General features: G+C 36.5%; 1 pseudogene; it reads right to left on the reverse strand.

Annotated features, from left to right (window-relative positions):
• LOC102491455 (glutamine--fructose-6-phosphate aminotransferase [isomerizing] 1 pseudogene) overlaps positions 1–3,298 on the reverse strand; it is a 5,235-nt pseudogene extending 1,937 nt beyond the window's left edge.
• Between the last annotated feature and the right edge of the window lie 1,647 nt (positions 3,299–4,945).

The following is a 4,945-nucleotide window of genomic DNA, read 5'->3' on the forward strand; positions in this document are numbered from 1 at the left end:
ACCGCGGTCGTCGACGTGGGAATCCAGCGACATAGCCATTACGCTAACTGCTGGTTCCCAGTTTTTGAATTCTTGTAATTCTTATTTCTGTGTGTCTGAATTTAATTTTTCTGATATAGCATTCCCTTAAGAACTTCTTGGAGTTCTGGTCTGGTGCTGGTAAATCTTTCAGATTTTGTTTATCTGAGAATGTTCATGTCTTTTCTTCCCATATGAAGCATAATCTTGCCGGGTACAGTATCCTTGGTTTAAATTGCTTTTCCCTTAACATTTTGAATATATTTTCCCATTCTTTTCTCGCTCACATTGTTTCCAATGAGAGCTCTGCTGTTAGCCTGATGGGATATCCTTTGTAGGTAACATGCCATTTCTCTTTTGCCAATCTTAGTATCTTGTCTTTGTGGTTTTGGTCAATCTGACTATGATGTGTCTTAGAGAAGATCTTCTTGGATTGATTCTATTTGGGGTCCTTTGTATTTCTTGGGACTGGATCTTTGAGTGCCTCTTTAGGTTTAGAAAGTTTTCTTGCAGGATTTCATGGAATAGATTATCAATGCCCTCATGAGTCTTCACTTTCTGGGATACCAATTATCCAGATGTTTGGACATTTGATGGTATCTAGTATTTCTTGTATATTATTCTCATTTTTGGGGGCCATTTTCTGTCTTCATGGTGAATTTTTATAGCCCAGCAACTTTCTCTTCTTCAGTAGAATCTTCAGATTCTACTTTCTGTATGATCTAGTCTGCTTTTCATACTTTCAAGGGAGATTTTGACTTCCTGTATTATAGCCTTCATTGTTAACAGGTACATTTCATTATTTTTTAAAGCATGTCATTCCTCTTTTAGATCTTGCAAGAATTTCCTCACCTCCTGGGACTCATCAGCACCTTTCTCCTTTCTCTTCTGCAGTTCATTGGCTCTCTTTTCTTTCATCTTTGTTAACTTCCCCATTATGAATATTCTAAATTCTTTATCAGGCATTTCCATGATTTCCATTGAACCATCTGTGGATGAAGAGGAGTTATTCTTTTCCCTGGGAGGAGAGATATTTTCTTGCTTTCCCATATTTCTTGCAACCCTGTGGTGATTTCTGGTCATCTGATAGATTGCGTGTTTCTTCCTAAACTTGAAGTTCAGTCTGAGCATTCAGGAGCGTTTAGAAAAAGGTGATCTGGAATCTCTTTGCCATTCTGTTTTGATTCCTTTTCGCAGCAGATTCAGTAGATACTGAGAAATATGTTAACCCTAACTGTGTTTGGATGTTTCACTATAGTTTCATTAGATCTGTCTAGAAACACAGTGAATGGAGATTGAAGAGCAGAGAGATGAGATAAAAGAAAAAATAAAGGAAACAGAGAGAGAGACAACAGCAACAACAGCAGCAACCAAGAAACAGAGAAAAAAAAGAAGGAAAAAAAACAACTAAAAGAATTATATATGTATTTTTTAAAAAACAAGAAATAGAAAACTGCATGATGTGCATGCACACCACACAAAATCACTAGTTTTCAGGAACCATGAAGGTGTCTTCTTCTGAAGGCCTGCCCCTTGCCTCTTTCCTGGGTGGGAGAGAGAGAGGGAGTTATCAACAGGATAAAGGTAAAGGAGGGACTGAAAGCTGAGAAAAGACTTTACCTTAAAAAAAATTTTAAAAGGGACCAGCAAGTAGGGTGGTGGTTAAGGTGCTGAACACTCCCACATGGCTGACCATGGTCTGAGTCCTGAACTTGGTGGCTTGCTTTCTCACTTTCTCTCTCTCTCTCTGTGTGTGTCTCTCTCTGGTCAAATTAAAATCAATGAATGAATAAATAAAATTAAACAAATATTTTTTTAAAAAATTTTAAAGGAAAAATTGCAAAAATAAAGAGAAGACAGAGACAGAGGCAGAGAGAGACAGAAACAGAGACAGAGACAAAGAGAAGGCGTGAGGGACTTTCTACCACTGGAGTCTGTGGGCAGGAGGCTGAATTATCAGTAGAAAATCTTCATTTCTCTTTTTTCCCTGAAATCACTAGTTCTCAGGAGCCATGAAGGTGTCTTCTTCTGAAGGCCTGCCCCTTGCTTCTTCTCAAAAAATTAGTATGTTTCTATCCAGGAACTGGCTAGTTCTACCATCACAGGTAGCTCAGTCATTTCCTCCAGAACTTTCCATGTTGCTACACCGGCATGAGAACTTGTTCCACAACCAATAAGAATCAAATGCCTACATCTCTGGATCTCCTTAATGTGATCCTTCAAACTACCCAGGCTAACAATGTAGTCATCAAAGTTGGCTCTTCCTCTCATTGTGTTCACAACAGATTCTAGTTGCTCAAAAATTGCGTTCTGCATAAATGAACTGAAGTTGCCTTTCATAATCTGCTGGTGTTCCATTTGGAGGGTTTGCACAGCTTGTCCAGGGTGATCTCCAGGAGTTTGTTTAATTTGATGGATAGAAAGATGGTCATTCACCTCCACTATGACATCATCTTCTAGAAAGATGACAAGATTGATGTGTTCTGTGATAGCACTTGCATCAGAAGCAAAGTAGTGCTCTACTGCTTTATCTTCAACAGGGAAAATGCAAGTTGTGCTGTCCACACTGGAGAGGCTGCAGCTTCCTTTCTTGTCTTTGCCTGTTCTGTAGAGTATCAGAATGTGATCAGTAGAAAGCTTATGTTCACTCCATATACTCTGCAACAGAGGGCTACCTCATCTTGTGCCAGCTGCTTGCCTAGGGAAATGAACACTTTTAAATACAAGTGCAAAAAACTCCTTCCCATCATTAGATAAGTCTTCCCACCAAGGTAGTAAAACTGATATCTTTACTTTCCCGGTTGTCATACATATACTTAACAAGCTTGGCAATGGTCTCCGTGTCTGTTTCAGATTCAAAATCATAGCCTTTGCTTTCCAAAAACTTTTTCAAGTCTTTGTAGTTGGTGTTGATTTTATTATGAATAACAATAAATTCATTATTTTTATCAGACCACTGGAGATGACTATTGACAGGATTGGGTTCTCCATGTGTTGCCCAATGGATATGAGCTATTGCAAAGTGCACATCAAATTCGATATACAAATTCATATATTGTTGTTTGTGAACATCTTCATCCAGTGTTTTCATTTTTCCTTTCCTCTTAATGAGGTGGATTTTGTAGGGATTGGCTTCCCATTCTTTGTCATTACTTCCATCAAAGCCTACAACAGCAGAATCATATCCTCTGTACTTCAGTCTCTGAAGGTCTTTGATTAGAGTCTCCATGATTTCTCATCTTGCTTGAGGAACATGGTAGTTTAAGTAAGCAAATATACCTCATAAGATACAGGAGCCACAGTCCACAGTGTTAGGCATAAGCATCTGGCTTCACTGTGATTTTGATTTATCTAGTTCCTTTCTCTTTTTTTCTTAATTAGTCTAGCTAACAATGCATCAATTTTGTTTAACTTCTCAAAGAACTGGCATTTGGTTTATTTTCTGTATAGTTCGTTTATTTCATTTTGTTTATTTCTGCTCAAATCTTTATTATTTCTTTTCTCCTGGCATTTTTTTTTTCAGTTTCCTAAAGTGTGTAGTTAGGTTGTCTATTTGCCATCTTTCCATTTTTTCTTAAATGCACTAAGTGCTATGAACTTCTCTTTTATGACTACTTTTGCTGTGTTCATAGATTATGGAAACTCAGGTACTCATGTTATTATTGGTATCAGTGAATCTTTTAATTTCAGTCTTATTTTCTTCAATGGTTTTGAAGTCATTCAGGCTTAGGTCATTTAGTTTCCATATGTTTGTGCATTTTCTAGGGTTTTTTTCTGAATCTAATTTCCAGTATAATTCCATCATGGTCAGAGTAGATTCTAGATATAGTTTCTATGCCTTTGAATTTGTAAAGGCTTGTTTTGTTCCCTATCATGTGGTCAATCTTCGACAAGGTTCCACACGGGAGTGAGAAAAATGTATATTTTGTGGTTGTTGGGTGGAAAGTTCTAAGACATCTGTCAAGTCCATATGATTTATGGTGTCATTTAGATCCTATATCTCTTTGCTTATTATTTGTCTAGATAATCTGTCCAAAGGAGATAGTAGGTATTGAGATCCCCAACGATTAGTGTATTACATTCTATCACTCCCTTTATATCTAGCAGTCTTTCTTTCATGTATTTGGTTGCCCTTGAGTTGGGTGCATAGATATTCATAAGTTTTATATCTTCTTGGTGAATAAGCCCTTTTAGTACTATATAATGTCCTTGTCTCTTTTCACAATTTTTGTTTTAAAGCCTATTTTGTCTGATAGCAGTATCATGATTCCAGCTTTTTAAAAAATCCCATTTGAATGTAGTATCTTTTTCCAGACCTTCACTTTTAGTCTATGTATGTCTTTATCCATGAAGTACATTTGTTACAAGCAACAAATAGAGGCTTTCTGTGTTTTTTTTCTTTTAAATCTATTCAGCTAATCTGTGTCTTTTGATTGGAGAATTTAATTCATTAACATTCAATGTAGTTATCAGTATTTGTGGATATGTCCCTGCCATTTGTTTTAAAAGCCATTTTCCTTTTGTTGTTGTTTGTTTGTTTGTTTGTTCTCTTATTTCTGCTTGGCTCTCTTTAGTTTTCCAGGTATAGTACTCCCTTCAGTATTTCTTAAAGAGTTGATCTAGTATTGGTGAATTCTTTCAGTTTTTGTCTGTGAATGATTTTATTTGTCCTTCTTATTTGAAGGATAATCTTGCCAGATACAGTGTTCTTGATTGAAATTGTTTTAGTATTTTGAACTTGATGTTTCTCTCTTGTCATTTTTAGAATCTTGTATTTGTCTGTGATTTTTTACCATTCTGGTTATGATGTGCCATGGAGAAGACCTTCTTATGTTTATTCCATTCAGGTTCTTTTTTATTTCTTGGGTCTGGATGTCTGCATGCTTCTCTAGATTTGGAGATTTTTCTGCACATATTTCACAGAACA

This window comes from Tupaia chinensis, unplaced genomic scaffold, assembly GCF_000334495.1.
Source record: "Tupaia chinensis unplaced genomic scaffold, TupChi_1.0 Scaffold144756_1, whole genome shotgun sequence".
Lineage (NCBI taxonomy): Eukaryota > Metazoa > Chordata > Mammalia > Scandentia > Tupaiidae > Tupaia > Tupaia belangeri.